A 21,225-nucleotide genomic window follows, 5' to 3' on the forward strand; every position below is an offset into this window, starting at 1 on the left:
AGAAAACAACACAGATCCTCTCTCTCCCTAAACATCTGAGACAAAGGAAAACAGATTTTCAAAAAAAGGGAATAAAACGAAAAGCAAACAAAACCTTGTTTGTTGGTGTTTTTCATAAAAGGATATGGTGTACAACTGGGTCTGAATTCAGGGCGTCACCCGTAGAGAAATCTTAGGCCAATGAAGTCATCCCTAATTACAGAGTTTGACTAACAATGCGGCAATTATGAAACCACTCCGCGGGCTCATTTAACTACACTCAAACCCTGAACACAAATCTTTGCTGAGAAAGGTGTACGTACAACTGACTACCTGAAACTATCAGTCAAAAATTCTGAAAGGTATTTGATGGGAGGGGAGGAGGGGTGCCTGTTTTCAGCCCCTACAGCGATTCAGTGGAGGCATGCAGCCAACTGAGTAATCTATTTACTAATCTCTGTCATTCAGCAGCACGTGGGGCGGGAGGCAGGGCACACACGCTGGGAAACTCATCCGTGGATAATCGGGAGTTGATTATGAACTCTGTATTTCTTCTTCCGGAAGCTGAAAGGGAACGACAGGAGAAACGCAGGGGATATTCACCCAGAAGCTTTATCCCAGCCACTAGCAGGCCAGGTAAATACGACTGGGAAAGGGAGGCTGGTTACTTAAATCAGAGATTTGGCAACACATATTTAAGCTCGCATAGCCGCCATGAAGGAGAGAGCAACAAAGGGTGGACAAAACATGGAAGAATACATTGTTTCACAATAAATGAAAACAAAACAAAACAAAACAAAACCCCACAGCCACGGCTAAGGGTGAATAATTCAACAGTGGTCAACAAGAAGGGGTGTATTTGTCACCTTCCTTTGTCCAAATCAGGCACTGCTCCGGAACACCCACACTTCACATACTTACCTGTACTAACAGAAACTGCCACCCTGTCTCCTCCCGAGTCGGGTAAGTCAACAGCACTAGTCTCCAGGTCACATGGGTGTTCAACACTGAACTCGAGCTCACCGACTCTTCCCATGATTACTCAAGCTCCACACCTGTACTTCCAAGTGACTTTCTACAAGATTTCAACTTGACTGTCTACCCTATTTACTCACTTATTCATTTATATCCAGGCCTTAATGGAAGGCTTATTAGGGGGTACCAGGCACTGTGTCGTGTGCTGCACAAGTAGGGAATTAGGACCCAAAGTCCCAAGAGCTTACTGTCTAGTGGGAGAAACAGAGAGAAAGACAAAGACAATACTAGTGCTCTCATGCTATTAGAGTCCTATTTCCTGAGTGGTGGAGTGAGAGCCGTGGGGTTCAGGAAAGGTTTTCCAAAGAGGACTTTTGAACTTTATCCTAGAACCTAAGTAGGAATTCCTCGGACAGACATCACTGAAGGCATTCTAGATACAGAGATGTGAAGAGAAGATTATATTCTGGAGGTGGAAAAATGTAGTTGGTTGGAGCACTGTGCCTGGGATTTAGGACAGACTTGATTGGGAGCCGAAGGTCAGGGTCCACTTTAGAAGGGCTAAACTCGGAGCGCCTGGGTGGCTCAGTCAGTGAAGCGTCTGCCTTCGGCTCAGGTCATGGTCCCAGAATCCTGGGGTGGAGCCCCGCACTGGGCTCCCTGCTCAGCGGGGAGCCTGCTTCTCCCTCTGCCTCTGCCCCTGCTTGTGCTCTCTCTCTCTCAAATAAATAAATACAATCTTAAAAAAAAATTTAGAGGGTCTCCACTCAAAATCTGGACTTGACCCTCTGGTCCAAGGGAGAAGGAAGCTGAGTGAGGAGGATTCCAGTCAGGAAAGTCTAAGTGTCTACACTGAACTTCCCACTGAATTAGTTCCCATTTTCAGCTATCTCCCCTGCCAAATCAGGTGTCCCTTTCCAGTTCCCCACTTTGCTCTGTCTCTAGAGAAACAAAGGGAGGGTGAAGTAAATAAGCAGTCTGGATTCTTCCATCATACCCCTGGATCACCTCATGTCTGACCATGAGGTGTCCAAAAGCCTTTGAGTTGGTCTATCTCCAGTCTTGTGTCCCTCCAAGGTGATCTTCACACTGCTAGCTCCCTGGGGAGAAGACCGACGATCGAGTCTACAAAACACAGAGTCCTGCCTCTCTTGCACGGCATTCAAGGCCCTATGTGGTTCTGTGTTGAGACCTGCCTATCTCTCCGATGTCACTTCCCATCACGTGCACGGCCCCCTCGACCCACGCTCTAGAAAGATCCCATTTCCCAAGCAGGCCACCGTTTCCTACCCCCTGTTCCTTCTCCTCTGTGCCTCTCTCCGTGGAATGCTCTCCACCCATCTCCTAACCCAGCTCTACAAAAGCTTCAGATTGAACCCACCTGAGATCACAATCCTCTCTGCCCAGGACTGGCTGTGTTTTCTTCTGTGACAACCAGCGTAGGACTCTTTCAGGCAGCTCTGATTTTATTTTATTTTTTAAAGATTTTATTTGTTTATTTGAGAGAGAGAGAATGAGAGATAGGAGCACGAGAGGGAAGAGGGTCAGAGGGAGAAGCAGACTCCCCGCCGAGCAGGGAGCCCGATGCGGGACTCGATCCCGGGACTCCAAGGGGGTCATGACCCGAGCCGAAGGCAGTCGCTTAACCAACTGAGCCACCCAGGCGCCCAGGCAGCTCTGATTTTAAATATCTCGTTCTACCGTTGGAGCCTACGTACCAGTGTTTGAGTGGGAAAATACAGTCACCACAAGGATAGCATTTATAACAAAGCTCTTGGATGGAAGGGGCCATATCCCATTCATCTTCATATTCCCAGCCCTGATCACAGTGCCTACAGAGTAGGTAATGATAATAATTAAGATAATGTAATAACATACCATTGTAAGTTTACATTACAGCTGACATTTACGGAGGACTTATTATGTAGGTGCATTCTGTGAAATGCTTTATATACATTATGTACGTTACGTCTCAGAAAAAAACTCTGTAAACCGGGTGATACTGTTATGCCCATTTTACAGATGAGGAAGTGAGCTCAGAGAGGTTGGGTCACTTTCCCAAAGTCACACAGCTCTTGAGAGGTAGAGCCAGGCCTCAAACCCAGGTCTGCCTGCCACTAAAGTCAGTATTCTCAACCATTTTGCTATGTAGCCTCCTGAACAACAGCTTATTGAATGAATTTATTTCCCCAATAAGACTATAACCTTATTAGAGTGGAGATGCAGCTTACTTATCTCTGTATTCACCACAGCCCTTAGAATAATGCACAAACACAGTGCATTTTCTTTCTCTTTTTCAGAGAGAGAGACAGAGTGCATGCAAGTGGGGGGGAGGGGCAGAGGGAAAGGGGGAGAGAGACTCTCAAAAAGGCTCCATGCCCAGCGCGGAGCCAGATGTGGGGCTTGATCTCACAACCCCGAGATCATGACCTGAACTGAAATCAAGAGTCAGACTCTTAACTGACTGAGCCACCCAGGTGCCCCGACAAAGCATTTTCAATACATATCTTCTGAATAAAAAATGGCCCACGGCTAGTGCCCACAACCATGTCAACCATGTCCGTCCCCTTTTAGGAAGCTATCATTGCTTATGCCTAAAACAGCATGTCTAGTCTCTGCCTGATACTCAGGCCCTCTAGAGCGGTCCTACTGGACACATCTAACCAGTTTTACATTTCAGCCACACTCCCAATTAGCTTTTCGATCACAATTATTCTCCTGAGCATGTCCTGTTAACTCCTACATCAGTACCTTTTGTTTTATCCTGCCCCTCTTCCTCTTTCCCTCCCTCCCACTAAGGACTCCCTCTCCTGTATCCACCTCTCACACTTACAATGCCCTCCTAATTTTTCTTCTCTCCCTCTCCAAACCCTATTCACCCTTCAAGGTTCAGCAGAAGCCTCACCCTCTCCCAAAGCATGTTTCCCCAGGGCCTCCGCCCCCTGCCGCCCTTCCTCTTCAAATCCCACAGGCTTGAGAATCCTGTAACAAAATCTGGCAATTTCATTATGGCCTTCCTCCTCTAGTTATGTTAGAGGATGTGAGGACCGCCTGGCTGGGACATCCGTCGTCCTACCTGATTCAGTTCACCTGCCTCCTCCACACAGCTCCTCAAACTTGCTTCAAGAATAATCTTCCCCAGTAAGAGAGATTCCGTCTTTGACTAATAGCACACAAACGCTTGTCTAACTACTTGCTCTGCTGGTCTCATTTTGAGACTGTTTGTATCTCAAGAACAGCGTCAAAACTCCGTCCTCCTCTTCTATACTCCCACCGTAATAATCCGCTGTCGGATCCCGGGTAGAGGCATGGCTCAAAAAAATATTCCAACTGACTGCAAGGTTTTGAAGGTTTGAGTGATAATTCCCAGCATGCCCGATATCCAATGACTACTGAAACCATCGTAGGGAAAAAACAAGAGCCTAGGGTCGTTACATACTTTGCCCAAGACACAAGGCTGTGCAGCAAACGTCAAATTAAAAGATTGTGAGTGAAGGTAATGAACTACTGTTACTGTAAAAGCAAAACCAAGGAGGCTACACACTGCTTTGTGGAAAGCAGGCTCATGCCAATTAGAGACTACGCAAGATCCTTGAAAGGCTCCTAACAAATGTGACCATGGTCCTGAGAAATATGCAGTTACCAGAAAACGTAGACAGTGACTCCCCTACCTAAAAGCAACTTGCTTTTGTTACTTAAAGGATAAGGGGGTTCACTTAATCCTTGAGCTGAAATCACTAAAACGGATTGTGGAAAACACACAAAATACAGGAAACAGGTTCAGTAGACTATGTACCGTGGAATTCTCAAAGTTCTTTCTTCAGAACATTCATGTTCAACGGGTGCCGACAATAAGGCCACACTTTTAAAAAAGTAAGGACACCAATGTCTCCCTTCTCCTGTGGCCCATTCCTTCCTCGGTCTGACAGGCTTGTGCTTGATGGGATTTAAAGATTTTATTTATTTATTTGAGAGAGAGAGATCACAAGTAGGGAGACAGGCAGGCAGAGGGAGAGGGAGAAGCAGGCTCCCCGCTGAGCAGGGAGCCTGATGTGGGGCTCGATCCCAGGACCCTGGGATCACTACCCGAGCGGAAGGCAGGTGCTCAACCGACTGAGCCACCCAGGCGTCCCTTCACGGGATTTAAATATGACTTCATTTCAGCCTCCTAAATGCTAAGTATTGTGAACAACCACTCCCACCGTTATCAGTGCTAATAACTTAGTATAAACATAACCAAACACTCAAGTATCTATGTGATTTACTTAAGAATTATTTTCATACGTAAGCCATCACTATGGCACCCATAGTTTCTTTTTTTTTTTTTTCTTTTTTTTTTTTTTTTTTTTTTTTAGTGATTAGTTCTTAAACTTAACAGCTGACTTTTCTCAAGGGTCAAGGGGTTTGGAGTCTTTGTGCGTTTCCTTTTAGAAAATTTCAATGGAGGGGAGCCTGGGTGGCTCAGTCGGTTAAGCGTCTGCCTTCGGCTCAGGTCATGATCTTGGGGTCCTGGGATGGAGCCCCGCATCCGGCTTTCTGCTCAGTGGGGGGCCTGCTCCTCCCTCTCCTGCTGCCCCTCCCCCTGCTCATTCTCTCTCTCTAGCTCGCTCCCACTCTTTCTCTCAAATAAATAAATAAAATCTTTTAAAAAATTTCAATGGAATGTGTATTATTGGAAAAGTGAAATGTGCTACTTGGTACAGGAGTAACTGTGAGAGCTTAAGAGGTTATGTGCATCTTTCTGAATTTAATGATTTGTTGCTCTGAAAGTCAAACAAGTGAGTCAAACTCTAAATGCCCTCATGCATCACAGGTTCTTAGTCCTGAGAGTTAAGGAAAGGTTTGAGCAGAAAGAAGTGGTGATGGATGTTACTGTCGATTATTCCAGCAGTTCAGCATCATTACAAATTGCTTCTGATAGCCGATGTGGACAGCAAAGTTCTACGAAAGCAATATTCAACATGCACAGCATACTTTGTTCCATGAGGTTGTCTTTCAGGCCTAGATCTTCTGCTAATTCTACTTGATGCTGCAGCCATAAACTGGTAAAACTAAGCAGAGGACACGGATAGATGACCCCAAATAAAACTGACAGCATTTTCCCCTGAGGCACAGTTGTATATGCCGTTAGGTTATACGGTATTGAGGACTTGAGAGTAAAGCAACTGGCTGATGGAACATAAATCTGGCTATATTTAGCAACTACGCTTCTATAATTCATTTGGATTAACATAACATGAACACAAAAGTATATTACTTCAGGTAAACAGAGTGTATAATTTCAGGGACATTTGGGAGGTGACCTGAAAAACCTTACCTACTACTTCCATGACAAAGTAGGTTTCAAACTCCAGATGGATGGAGAAATGAACTTTGGAAGGCTCATCAGTGACTGAAGGCTAACTCTACCCTTTATCCCACCCCACGTAGCTGCCCACCTACAACAGCAACTTTGCCCTGGAGGTCGCCTTGAATGTTTAAGGAGACTTAAACATTAGCTTACTATTTAATGTGACGAAGAGATTGTTATCTCCTGCAGGTATGCTGCTCCAACAACACTTGAGATGCAAGAGAGAAGTATAGAGGTTTTATTAAGAAGTGCAGGGAAGCAGAGATGGCTGTTACTTGGGAAGTCATGCATGTCAACTGCATAGCGTTAATTAAACTAAACTATGTTAGCCCTCTTCTGACTTCTCTAGTACCTACAAATAATTAAGCCATCTCAAATTCTCATTTGCATTGTTTTAAAGATTCCATTTATTTATTTATTTTGAGAGAGAGAGAGAAAGAGAGAGAGTGCACAAGCAGGGGGAGGGGGAAAGGCAGAGACAGAGGGAGAAGCAGGCTCCCCACTGAGCAAGGAGCCCGAGGCAGGGCTCGATCCCAGGACCCCGGGATCAAGACCTGAGCTGAAGGCAGATGCCCAACCGACTGAGCCACCCAGGGACCCCTTGTTTGCATTATTTTAAAGGAGATGCACCACAGCGTCCTAGTTGCTAACCACTAACTCCCCTTACCCAATTCCTGTAGCTCCGCCCCCTTTCATTGCAGGATGACCACCTACTACTCTATTTCTTCCACCAGTCTGGGAGCTTCTTGAAAGCAGGGCTGGTATCTTATTTGACTTTGTATCTTGGCTCACAATAAGCACCTACCAAATGTGTGTTGAATAAATAAACTCTGATGGAGGCAAGTAGGGAAAGTGAACATCTTTAAACACAAGGCAGGCTAAATAGTTGTCTCCTGTGGTTTTAAAAATGCATATTCTATTAGAGAAAGCTGTGAACAAAACAGTCAAGACAAAATAATGTTCCTGCATTCTTCACATGCAATTGGCCTATTAGCATGCTTTAGCTATCTACTCTTGTTTAATGCTTCAAGATACTACAAAAACTACTCAAGATGTTTGCAGCCTGTCCTTTGAATTTAGCCGAAAGTCAAACAGAAAGGCTTTTTTTTCCTCCCAGAAACAGTTTTTACTTGTTACAATTTTGACAATCAAGTAGCACATTTCACTTTTCCAATAATACACATTAGGCACAAATCGTGCTTTGACAAACCTGCAATTTATAGGTAAAAGTAACGTTTGGAAATAAATGTAAATTGCCCCAAACTAAATTTAGCTATACTTAAATGTTTTATGAAAATTTCCAATAAACACAAAAAAGAAAATAGTAAACGCTCATTAACCTACCACCCAGACTCTACATTGATCAGCATTTCCCCTCGGCCTTCTTCATCTCTTCTCCCTTTTCTGTCACTTTCCTGAATTATTTTAAAGCAAACCCAGACATCTCATGATTTTGCCCTACATAGCTCTCTTAAGAAATGAGTTCATTTTCTGGAAATACCTCTATTCTATTCTCGAATCCGGCATAAGCTAGATTCTAATCGATCTTTTTTTTCAAGTACCAATATCTATGAGTCACTTAAACCCCAAAGGGTGCCCAATCGTGTCATTTCCTGGAGGAATATCAAATACTTCCATTTAAAGTAAACGTTTCTTTCTTCTTTTTGTACTTAATAAAAAAAAAAAAGGAGATAAGACCTTAAAGTAATGGCTATTTAAAAACAAGTTAGTAACTTTTCCAATAAAGGAAACATTCAATTCAATTTAGTCAGACTGAAGACATTCTTTACATTCTTACCAGTCAAGAGTTTTACAGATATTTCACATATGTCCTAATCATATTCTAAAATCCCCTTTCCCTGTGATGAATACTATATCAAAGCCAAAGATAAAACAACAAAGTGACACCTCTCCTTCTCCTACCAAAAGCCAAACTTGTATTAACTCCTTGGATTGAAGCAGCACACTCTCCTTTACAAAGGTCTAAGCCTGTCTATATTTCCGAAGTAAACATTGACACTTTCCCCAAATATCCGAATAATTCATGAAAAAATACATTTGCGGGGTGCCTGGGTGGCTCAGTCTTTAAGCGACTGCCTTCGGCTCAGGTCATGATCCCGGGGTCCTGGGATCGAGCCCCGCATTGGGCTCCCTGCTCGGCGGGAAGCCTGCTTCTCCCTCTCCCACTCCCCCTGCTTGTGTTCCCTCTCTGTCTCTCTGTCAAATAAATAAATAAAACCTTTAAAAAAGAAAAAGAAAAAGAAAAAATACATTTACTGCTAAAGAAATTACTGCTAAAAAAATACATTTACTGCTACCCCTCCCTTCACATCGGAGGGGTACTTCATTGTCCTTTCCTATGAAAATTAACATTGAAGCCAAGGGCAACCTTCAGGTGTGTGTGTGTATGTGTCTCTGTGTGTACTAGACACACACACATACATCACAAGGCAAGATCAGACTAGTTAACATGCTTCAATTCAAAACAAAATATTAGGACGCACAACTCAGAAATCACTAGAGCTACAATTTTAGCTTAGACTCTGAGCTAAGCTGAAAGCTTATCTGTTAGTCACTAAAAGTGCCTCCTGCAATGTTACATACCCTGCTTCTATGTTCTCAAATATAGTACTTGTTAACTGAGAAAACACTTCTTACTGCTTACACGCATCAGAGTTGGCTATCTAGCTCTGCTCAAACAAGGAGAAATAAAACGTCTCTGATCACCAATGGATGGAAATCCCTGACGGGTTTGTGGGCACCAGAAATCACCATCACTACCATGTTACAATAACAGCACCAAAATTTCAACACCAATGATTTTCAGGTATCTTGTAAAATATAAACAAACAGTAACACAACTTTGTCATAAGTCGTTTCATAAGAGCAGAATACTCGTCTAATCATAACCTATTCTGTCATGACAGCTACCTCATCTTTTCCACACAATTTTGAAAAACCATTTACGGATCAAAGGCATCAAAGGCATCTGAAATTCTACTCCCCCCCCAAGATATAAACTAATAGTTTCTGTATTTAAACCTCTGAGCCTCTAACGTGATAGACACAGGTATATAATTAAGATTTCAAACGCAATTTTTAGAAAGTACAAAGTCCCTAGAATATTCCCCAAATAATGAAAAGGCAGAATATAAAGAGATAATTTTAGATTCTAAAACTTCAAAAATTTTCTCTTTTCTTTGGTTCTCCTTGAGTAAGTAACGTTTAGAATGCATCTCCAAATGCTTAACTACCCAAACACATAGTAAGAATCTCAAGCTTTTCAAATAAATTTCTGCTTAAATATTCAGTCATCGAGAAGTTAGAGCCTAACAAAATAGTATTAAAATAGTTACCCTTCCGCGACGAGAGCAAACCTGTTTCTTTCTCTCTCGCAGCACTAATAGAAGGAACCTCCCACGCCCAGAAAGCCAATCTGGAAACCCAACATTCTTCTTACAATTGCAACTTTGGAGAGCAAGTCATAACACTTCCTGCTAGAAAAAGAGAACACCCTGACAAAGGAATGATACAATGCTTACGAATCCCCTTCCTGACAGCCTTGTGGTATTCTGCCAAATATTAATAAATTCTAACTTTACGAGATGTAGCGAAAAGTTAAATTTTTTTTTTTTTTTTTTAAATTCCAGCTCCGCTGAAATCCTGCAAGAACACAAGGGAATTTAAAAGTTGGTTCAGGTCAAATAGCTACAACCCACATACCTATTTAGAGCTTGAACATTAGCCAAGTAACCTGCTTATTTTAGAACACATGGAACCAGCTTCTCCCCAGTGCCCAAGTCACTTGTCCATAGGAAAGTACATTACTTAGAAAGGCAAATGAACAGTCTCGGACTACTTGCGTTCTCTATTGTTCATTTCAGTCTATACCTATTCATGCCTTCATACAACATTTATGCTCCATACACTAGGTGTTGTAGCATTTATTGCCAAGGATCTAGGTCTTGTTTTCTTTTGAAAAGGTCAGCTATTGAGTGTGGGAACTGTATTTTCTACAGGCACGGCACACAGGAAGTAAGCCAATACTTGGCTGAACTGAATAATTTTCTATTCAGGGGCAGTTCCACAGAGTAGTTAAGGGCTGTGTGAGTCCTGGGGGAAGTTGCTTAAGCTCCTGTGCCTCTATTTCCTCATCTAGGGAGGGTAATAGTAACGACCTCAGGTAATAGTCACTATCTTGTACATTTGTTGGGATGCTTAAGTGATCTAATATGTGTTCAAAATTGAGATCATATCCTGGCACATGGTAGGCATTGAGTATGTGATAATTGGTAGTCTTCCTACTGAAGTTTGCTTTTAAACCAATCGAGCAATTCCAGTCAGTCAATTGCTAAATTAAGCAAATGGTTCTCTGTGAGTGCCTTTTAGGGGAGAGAAGAGAAAATCCATAGGGGTGCTGTGCCAGGCTCAAGAGACCATTTCTAATACTGACATGGGGCAAGTCGATCATTTGAAAGGAAAGGGGGCACAGCGCAAGCGTCAGGGTCTTAGGAGTCTGCCAGACTTGACTTCTGCATGACCTCGCACACTACTTTAGCTTCTCTGAGCCCTAGGTTCCTATCTGTATAGATCGAGCTAATTCCACATACTTCACAGGGTTACTATAATGATTAAAGAATGTCTGGCTCCATCGAGGTGCTAAGTGGCAGACATTATTATGAACTTTCTGGGATATAACATGCGTAATACCGTCAGTCCTATCTACCTAATACGAAGGACAGTGAGATCAGAGACACTCCAGCCCCCCCCTTTTTAAAAGATTTATTTATTTGAGAGAGAGAGAGAGCACAAGCCAGGGGGGAGCGTCAGGCAGAGGGAGAAGCAGGTTCCCCGCAGAGCAGGGAGCCCGACATGGGGCTTGATCCCAGGACTCTGGGATCATGACCAGGGCTGAAGGCAGACGCTGAACCGCCTGAGCCACCCAGGTGCCCCACTCCTGCCCTTTATAAATAATCAAAAGCAAACCAAAGCATTTTCTGACAACATATTGAATTCTCAAAATAAGGAGGCAACTCCGACTCCACTTGCTTATAAAAAGGTTCAGGGTAGTCCACGTTATGAGGCAGAGTGTTCTCCTGTCCTCATCACTAACTGCCATTAGCGGACCCTGGATTACATTTTGTCTCCTTAATGGAAGCACTTTATTTCATCAATCACAAAAACTGCATGAAATATCAAAAGACAACAAATCCGGAAGAGAAGGAATATAGCGGAAGGAGCCAGAGGATGTGTTTTTCCATCTGTCTCCGTGGCTGACTCACTACGTGAAGCCCCTTCAACGTTCCGGAGTGTCGATTTCTCCATTTGTAAAAGTGAGCACAGCATTATCGGCCTGCGGCCTGCCAGGGAACATAGGACATAGTAAGTACGTCTCGAACACTTGGAGCTAACCGGCAGGAAGGACATACATGTGCGTATTATCATGCATTTTACAGAAAACCGGGGGTGCAGACAATTGCCTCAGGCAAGGTGACAGTATCCGCCTTAGACCCGAAATGGTGGGTTTTCCCAGCCTTACCTTCTCTGCGCCACACTTGTCCCGTCCAACCACTTAGATGGGTCTGTCTCAAGGGCTATGGACCTCTTCAATAATAATGCTACCTGGGACCAGCTTCCCTTGACCTGCCCTTGGCCATCTGGAGGGAATGTGTCTCCTTTCTAGCTTTGTGAACTCTAAGGCTAGTCTGAAATCACAGGGAGATCCCGTCAACACCCAGTCTCTGGTCTTAAAGTCTATTGGCAACATCGCAGAACGCAGGTAAACTGCAAAACCTCGTGAGGTTGTGAACGTTCCCGGGATGGATGGATGGATGGATGGATGGATGGATGGATGGATGGATGGATACTCCCTTCAAAAAGGCCCATCTTCTCCTGAGGAACTACGAGGCCATTTTCGAAAAGACAGTTCTACCGCCTCAGTAGTTGAACCAGTTTTAGGCTGCAGCCCATTTTGTAACCTCAGTATCTCATCCTCTAAGGTATGTGTGGGTGTGCAGGGCCAGGGTTGGGGGGCGTGTTGGTGCGTGTGCCTGCGTGTGACTCTTGTGTGGGAACAGAATCTCTGCTTTTACTATGGGTAGTGAAAGTTGGTGTGGGAACAGAAAATGGCGGCAGGGGTTGTGGAAGACGTTCCACGTTTTCTCTAAGCAGGCCACACAATGAAAACCACATTGGCGCCGCATTCCAAATCCACCATGATGCACGCTCAGATGGTACAACTAGGTCCATAAAGTGAAAAGCTCACACATGCGTACCTGTGGATGGACGGACACACACACACACACACACACACACACACACACACACACACACACACACACACACACACCCTAAGGGTGGAAAGGAAGGAAAGAGGCACACCCAAAGTTGCCTGAGAGTTTCACAGACGTATCAGGGTAACTCTCATTCAAACGTCATGCTCTCCACCACACCCAGTACCGAGTATATTCTTTCCATGTGTGACATATACACTGTGCTTAGACACACCTCAGTAACACTGACCTATTGTCCTCTAATGAAACACGATTTTACCCATCTGTATGCCTTATAAGGGGAACAAAAAATAATAACACTCACAGTGAGTGAAGCTTCAAAGCAAAGGGATCGTACAGAGATTACAGGCAGGGAACTGCTACTGTATTTTGGACAATATTGGAAAGTTTAGGAAATTTATACTAGGAACAGTTATTAGGTACATGAACTTCCTGTGGCATGGATGTGTCTGCTTTAACAATCAAGTGTGTCTGGCTTATGTTATCATTCTTTTCATATTTGAGGTGGAAATAAGCCACAAATATATCTTCATTATTTCAGTATTCCAAGGGATGTCTCCTCAACAGTAAGGATGTATTAGCTCTTTATTTGTGTAACAAAGTAATCAAAATCTTAAAATAGTATGTCTTATTATTACACATTAAATTATATACTTTGTCCTAATGCACTAAAACAAAAGGTTGAAATACATAGAAGGTAGTTTTAAGCATTTGAGTCCTCCAAAAATAGTCAACTGAACTACAGACAGGGTAAGGAACCGATTTAAAAGACATCTGTTGTGACTACAGTTAACAATACTGAAATGTATATTTGAAGTTTGGTAAGAGAGTAAATTCTAAAAGTTCTCATCATAAGAAAATCTAACTATGTCTAACTAACTATGCGAGGTGTTGGACATTAACTAGCCTTTTTGTGGGGATCATTTCACAAATATACATACATCGAATCATTATGTGGTACTCTGAAATTAATGCAATGCAATGTTAATGTCAATTACATCTCAATGACACTGGGGGAAAAAAGCCATCTGTGTTATGTTCATAGAGAGTAAAACCATACAAAAGAACAACTCAGATGCCATACACCTTTCTATCCTGAGGGTCTCATTCCAAAAAAAAAAAAAAAAAGAAGGAAAGAGGAAAGAAAAGGAAACAGGAGAGGAGAAAGGAAAGGACCAGAAACAACAACAACTCAACGATTCCTAAATTTTTGGCCTCGGGACTTGAGAACCCCAAAGAGATTTTTGATATGAGGGTTAGATCTATCAATGCATTTATCACATTAGAAACTACAGCCGGGAAAATTTCAAGGTATTTATTTAAAGTAACAATAAACCATCACATGTTAACATAAGTAACATCTTTAATGAAAATCACTAGATTCCCCCCCCCAAAATGAGTGGAAAATGTATTGTTTACATTTTTGCAAACTGCTTTATCATTTAACTTAATACAAAGACAAGTGGATTTTCATACCTGCCTCTGCACTCAATGTTGTTTTAGGTTCAAGTGTATTCAGAAAATATGGCCTCGCACAGATACGTTGTTGAAAGAGGTATTTTAAGAGCCCTTTCAGATAATTATGGATATTCTTCCTTATAATGCTACACTGAAACTTGAGAAGTGGTAGTTTCTTAAATGTTAGTTACAGTGTGGAATTTGATACCATACAGATGAATTTTTCCTACTCTGTTACATTAAAATCCATTGGTCTCCCTTGCACATTAAATGGGCCTTTTAGGGGCATCTGGGTGGCTCAGTCCTTAAGCATCTGCCTTTGGCTCAGGTCATGATCCTAGGGCCCTGGGATCGAGCCCCACATCGGGCTCCCTGCTCGGCAGGAAGCCTGCTTCTCCCTCTCCCACTCCCCCTGCTTGCGTTCCCTCTCTTGCTGTGTCTCTGTCAAATAAATAAATAAAATCTTTAAAAAAAAAATGGGCCTTTTACCCATGCCTGATTTTGTAACATCACGCACGGGTCATTTGGAACAATACTGTTTGACTAATGTAGATCTTCCAAATGTTGTCCCACTTCATTTTACAATATCTAACAAATCACTTTCATTAAAAACACCACTGATCTCAGAAAAATCTATGTATTGACACTTGATGGCTGATGCAAGCTTTCAAAATTTTGAATTTTTGCCTGAGAGCTCTAATTTTATCCTTGGCAACAAATACTCTCAGTTGTTTGCCTTGAAGTAACAGGCACACTTGGTTCATTTTTAAAAGTTTTTAAGTAATCTCTATACCCAATGTGGGTTTGAACTCACAACCCCAAGATCAAGAGTCGCGTGCTCTCCCGACTGAGCCAGTGAGGTGCCCCTCACTTGGTTCATTTTTGATAAGATATCTGCAAAATACTCAGGTCTGAATAATCAGTTAGTGTGTCATTCAATCTTTCAAGTAAAAACAGTTTTCTATTTTGAAAAGATGCGGCTAATTTAGCTTGCAACTCAAACAACTGCACACGTACTTTTCCTCAGAACAACCAGTGTCCATCCAGCAGAAAAGCTTTAAATATTAAAAGATGTATGCCCAAGAGTTCAGAGTTAATAAAATTAAATTTTCCTGCTTCATTAAGGACATTCATAAATGAAAGCCACGTTGTAGGTCTTTAACTCTAAGGGTATGGGGTTGAATACAGTGACTACTAATATTGGGCGGTGCCGCTGCTTTGCATCTTGCTAAGGCCCCAGGTAGTTTTACCACCATTGCTTTGGCACCTGCGGTGCAAATGTCAACAAAGATGAAAAAGCAAGTAACATCTTAGTGTCAGTATGCAAATAATTTTGATCCCCAAGGGCCCATAGGCCAACACTTTTTTAGAGAACTGGTGCTTTATTTAGTAACATTTCTCATGGAGTCATCGAATTTTAGAGAGACAAAACACAATGTGTGTAGATTTCTTTTTAAAGATTTATTTATTTGTTTTAGAGAGAGAGAAAGCATGAGCAGGAGGGGCAGAAGGAAAGGGAGAGAGAATCTGAAGACTTCGCACTGTGTGTGGAGCCTGACGTGGGGCTTGATCTTACAACCCTGAGATCACGATCTGAGCTGAAACCAGCTGGATACTCAACCGACTGTGTCACCCAGGCACCCCAGGTGTGTAGGTTTTGACAAGAAATTTCAAAACTGAGACTACAATTACCAGAATTGCATGGATAGGTTTTCATGCGAGTTCTGTGGGTGCTGAATTATGAAAAGAAAATTAATGCATTGATATCAATTCTGAGGGGACCATTATACAGCTTATCCATTCCAAGGCACATTTTGCAGAATGAGGTTCATGTCTGTAAGACATGAATTTATCATGATAGTGTAGTTGAGAAACTTTTAATAAATTTTTAAATTAAGAATGGCAATATATTTGTTACAAAATTGTTTCAAAATACCCAGCTCATGGGTGGCAAATCAGATTTATCTTCTGATAAACAGTTAAGTGTCTCTCTGACATAAACTAAAACGCAAAGAAAGGGTTTGAAAGTTAAAGTCTGTGTGAAATGCCAAAAGTATTACTATATTAAAATATTAAAAACTAGGGGCACCTGCCTGGCTCAGTCAGTAGAGCATGTGACTCTTGATCTCAAGGTCATGAGTTCAAGTCCCACATTGGGCCTAGAGCTTACTTTAAAAAAATAAAAATAAAGAAATAAAATATTAAAAACTAGGTGTGCTGTGGGGTGCCTGGGTGGCTCAGTCGGTTAAGCTTCCGACTTTTGGTTTAGGCTCAGGTTGTGATCTCATGGTTCAGGATGGAGGTGCATGTTGCATGGCTCCGTGCTCAGCAGGGAGTCTGCTTCTCCCTCTCCCTCCGCCCCTCCCCCCACTCGCATGTGCATTCTCTCTCAAATAAACAAATCTTTAAATAAATACATAAAAATTAACTTTTCATTTTATTTTTTAAAAGATTTTATTTCTTTATTTGTCAGAGAGAGAGAGAGAGAGAGAGAGAGCACAAGTAGGGGGAGGGGTAGGCACAGGGAGAAGCAGGCTCCCCGCTGAGCAAGGAGCCCGATGTGGGGCTCGATCCCAGGACCCTGGGATCATGACCTGAGCCGAAGGCAGATGCTCAACCCACTGAGCCACCCAGGCGTCCCAAAATTAATTAATTAAAACAAGATATGCAATAGTACCTATGGATAATATATGGGGTATTTTAAAGTAAATCCCAAACAAATAAAAAGGAAGGGGAGAGAAAAGATGAAATAAGAACATCAAATATTGATGACTGTTAAAGCTGGGGGTAGAATTCACATATGCTATTTTACTTTGTATGTTTGAGAATGTCCATGAAAATACATTTTACAAAATTCCATGTGCTTAGAAGAGAGTATTCAGTACACTGGCAAGCAAAAATAAAATTCCTAGCTTATCTTCATTCACTGAGACAAATATCAAATGAGCATCCGCTCTGTAAAAGGCACTGTACTCGATGGCATCAGGAAATATAAGGGTTATGAAACATGCCTTTCACACCCAAAGGGCTCACTCAGAGCATCTGTGTCCATATATGTCATGAATTACCTAAAATGGTTATAATGGCATATTATGCTGCGGCCGTCCTTGGGGGGGACCTATCCTATTGCAAAGCACACACTGGGCCCACTGAATTGTCAGTCATCACAATCCAATTTTCAGAAAAGAGAAAGGACAAACAGCAGGAAAAGAAAATACAAACAGAAACTGAGACATGAAGAAACGAGAGAGCCTCTCTGGTGTTGCTCTCTAAAAGGAAATGAACAAGGGATGTAAGCGAATATGGGCATGACCACATCATGTTTCCACCACAAAGCCATCATCTTATTTCGCTGCAGGACAGGAACCATCATGTCATATCCTTTGACTCAGCTCTTGTACAACTCACATAGGCAAAAATAACTGAGCAATACGTTCATTTTCCGTGGAGAATGCTAAGTATTCTAGAATCCTTCAAATGACTGAAGGCAACGTTTATAAATGCCATACGTTAGGGCTCCTGTGTCCTTTTCACCCCCTCCCTCCACACGAATTAAAGCCCATCCTGAAGAATAAATCCACACGTTAAACTAGTAACATTCCTCAGTTACTCAAGGGATCTGATTATAACATTAATAAGTGAAAAATAAAAGTGACAAGCAAAAAATCAATTATTTCCTTATCAGGTTCCAGCCTCCTGCCATGGATTCCAAACAAATTGTCAATTTTTCCCCTATTCCAACTTCAGATAAAATGTGTAAGAGTTCTCGAGACTCATGCAATGAAAGTCTTCAAAAGCTGAGAGTATTAAATGATTTAAAATTGCTCTGCTGCTTCAATATTTAATATTTATTAAGCTCTAGGAAGGCAGTGATTTGTCTGCTTCGTTTACCAATCTATCTCAAGCATCTAGAACAGTGCTTGGCACACATAATACATGACAATGACATTGCGTCCAAAAGGAATTAAATTCGGGGCACTTGGATGCCTCAGTCAGTTAAGCATCTGCCTTCGGCTCAGGTCATGATCCTGGAGTCCTGGGATCAAGCCCCACACCTGGCTCCCTGCTCAGGGGGCAGCCTGCTTCTCCCTCTCCCCACCTGCTCATGTTCTCTTTCTCACTATCTCTCACTCTCTCTCTCTCTCAAATAAATAAATTAAATCTAAAAAAAAAAGGAATTAAACTCATTTGCTATGGTGGTTTATTACATAACCAAGAGCAAACTTTTAGCGCTTGTAATCCAAAACCAAATATACACATAAAAGGCATCTACTCTTGTCACACTGGGTGACTCTACAAAATAAGAGGATTTCTGAGAGCTAATCTGGCAAAACAAACTGTAGGTAACATCTTCCCAGTGGCACCGAATCCAGGATCATAATGAAATATGAAGGGAAGGATTCTTAAAGTTCTCTGCTCTTAGGAAATAAAGGCCCTTTAGAGGAAAGAAGTGGAATGGAAAGTAGAAAGAACTCTGAATTTTATCGACTTTTCCCTCAAATTTACCACACAAAGAAAGAAAAATCTCACTTAGCTGTCAAGACACCACTGCTGATAGTTTTCTAAACTTTAAAAGAGTACTTTTCAACCTCACAAGGAATACTGAAACCTTCAAAAGAAGCACGGCCTTAGCATTTCCTGCCTGCCTGCCCTAGTCCAAGATTAGCCTTGTCAGTTCTTAGGAAGACCTATAAAACCCCTTTAAATGACTAACTCAGATGAAGTGGTAACATGAAGCAGTAGTTTATAAAACGCTGGTTTCTACTTGTTACCAGATGTTGCCATCACTTCAAAGTGTTAAATGCATTCATGAAGGGGTTCAGATATATTTGCATGTGAAATATTTTCTGACTTCCGCTATTACTGTGGAGACATGTTCCCAGAGAAAAATTGTTGCCTCATTGTCTAATAAAACATCTTTAAGGTTGCCAATATTCACTTCAAGAACCACCAAGTACTCTAGGTGAATCTAACCCTTCAATGTAATTCTTGCAAGCACCTACATACATTTTCAAAACACAACACAAATTAATTCCATTTCATTGGGAGTTTGCCATGAACAGCCAGCTTAAAGGTCTAGCTTAAAAATCCAAATTTTTGTGTATGTATGCTTTTGGAATTTTTTAGGCAAGTACACAGTCCCCAGCCTTACCCCAGGTACCAGGTTACTTTACTAGGTATCATTTAACAAATGCACAAAGTTTTCTGCTTCTATCCATTCTTTTATGATTACTTTCTTTGGTTATGTTGCCATTAATTTTTATTAGCTTAATTAAAAGATTTTTTGCATCTCCAGAGAGAGTTTAATTCAACAACAATGGTCGCTATTTTCCACACATAATGGTCATTTGTTAAATTTAGCCCAACACAGAATCCTGAACACAATGTAGGGTTATCCTTAAGACTGGCTGCAAAAATACTGTGGTCTCATAGAGTGTTATCTGCCCTTACTATTCAAACATGTGGGAGATGCCCCATAAATGTTATTAATTATATTTTTGCTAAGATGCCCAAATTTTATTTCTTTGAGAATGAAGTTGAATCTATAAACATTACACTATGCTGGCTCTGGTTTTGAGACCAAATTATAACTGACCAGTGCTGCTTGCTCAATATTTTATTTGGCAATCTGTTAGCTGGTACAGCTAAAAAGTCTCATTATAATTCTGCCACAAAGCAAATGGCTTGTATGGCCTTCACTTGCTAAAAATCATATTGTTAGCAAAAAGTCACCCACACCAGGGTAACTTCTTCCCTCTCTCAGTTTATCCCTTTCCCTGGTACTATGTTACCTCAGAAGTTGGCTAAAACTGCTAGCAGTGTTCTTTTAATGGGGTAGACTGTCATAGGCTTAATGATTCTGAGAATTCATTGCTTTATTTTTTTTGCAAAATTTTTAAAGATTTTATTTATTTGAGAGAGAGAGAGAGAGAGTGAGCGAGCACATGAGCAGGGGAGAGGGGGAAGCAGGCTCCCTGCTGAGCAGTGAGCCCGACGTGGGGCTCTATCCCAGGACCCTGGGATCATGACCTGAGCCAAAGGTGGACACTTAACTGACTGAGCCACCCAGGCGCCCCTGAGAATTCACTGCCTTAAAGAATGCACTTTTAAGCCTCTCATTAGACCAAATAAATACAAACAAATGTAGATAACCTCTATGTGAAAAAAGAAACTGGAATATCCATTTATGATGGGCACCATTTCACTGCATTCTTCCTTAAATTACATGCTTTTTTCGATTACAGGGAAGGTTATGGTGCAGCCGTGGCCATTACCTAAACAAAGTTAGGTGTAGGTGAGGGGGAGAAACAATGGCTGATATTAGTGGTGGTAAAATTCACTATAATGATTACACTAAAACAATGAGCCATAGGCTCTAACTTAGGGAAGTTTTCATTATTGAGAAGTTAATTCTGCTAACTGTATTTAAGGTAGTATAGTTGGACTGTGATTTTCAAATTCCTATCTAAGCCTAACCACTTGATACCACATACATAATGTTATAGGCCACCAGTGATATATTTTGTTAAAGCAATAAAAGCCGATCTAGAATATAAGCAGGATGGGAAAGATAGCCAGAGGTTTTTTGGTGTATCCACCCTGAATCCTTAAGCAGAAAGAAGGGTGGAAAAGCTTTATCTTGAGAAAGCAAGACAGAAATGAAAGCACGATCTCATTCACTTTCCCTCACCCAAAAGCAACAAGGTGACATTTTCTCTTCTATTCTTCTTCAACCCTAATCAATTTAACAGTCCCCTTCTTTTTTTTTTTTTTACACCTAAGTTTCCAAGTGTCCTATTTAAATTAAGAGGTTTACCAGATTCTTTTTGTAATTTTTAAGACTTTCTTTTGCAGAATCAAAGATCAAAGCAGGAGAACGCACAAAAGTTTTCATTTAAAACTTTTGATTTACTATTCGTGAATAACAAACACATCGCAAACTTCAATACCCTAAATCCCAATGCTTTAGCGGCATATTCTATTTTGCTATTTGAGGAAATGCATTTGTTTAAAACAACAGGAGAGGTAAACCATAATTTCCTTAAGGCAGAACAATAGGTTTAGGAACCTTGCACACAAAAGTCTAATGTAGGGGTGGGAGGGTGGGGTAGGGTCTTAAAAATTCTGGAAGTAAGCCTTCAGAAAAGTTTTAAATTAAAAAATAGGTCA

General features: G+C 41.6%; 1 protein-coding gene across 6 annotated transcripts in view; it reads right to left on the bottom strand.

Annotated features, from left to right (window-relative positions):
* PLS3 (plastin 3) overlaps window positions 1-21,225 on the bottom strand; it is a 79,677-nt gene that overhangs the window by 42,221 nt on the left and 16,231 nt on the right. For 2 of the 6 annotated variants that reach the window (XM_073885729.1, XM_073885730.1), the window contains exon 2: window positions 11,587-11,664. The exons of 3 other annotated variants lie outside the window; for them this stretch is intronic. The gene's annotated coding sequence lies outside the window, so the exon portion shown is untranslated. Of the gene's footprint in view, window positions 1-9,660; window positions 9,743-11,586; window positions 11,665-21,225 lie in introns of those variants that run through there. One more of the 6 variants, XM_073885728.1, reaches the window with a different exon arrangement.

Source organism: Callorhinus ursinus, unplaced genomic scaffold (genome assembly GCF_003265705.2).
Source record: "Callorhinus ursinus isolate GAN/ISIS: 27379988/994484 unplaced genomic scaffold, GSC_fseal_2.0 scaffold65, whole genome shotgun sequence".
Classification (NCBI taxonomy): Eukaryota; Metazoa; Chordata; class Mammalia; order Carnivora; family Otariidae; genus Callorhinus; species Callorhinus ursinus.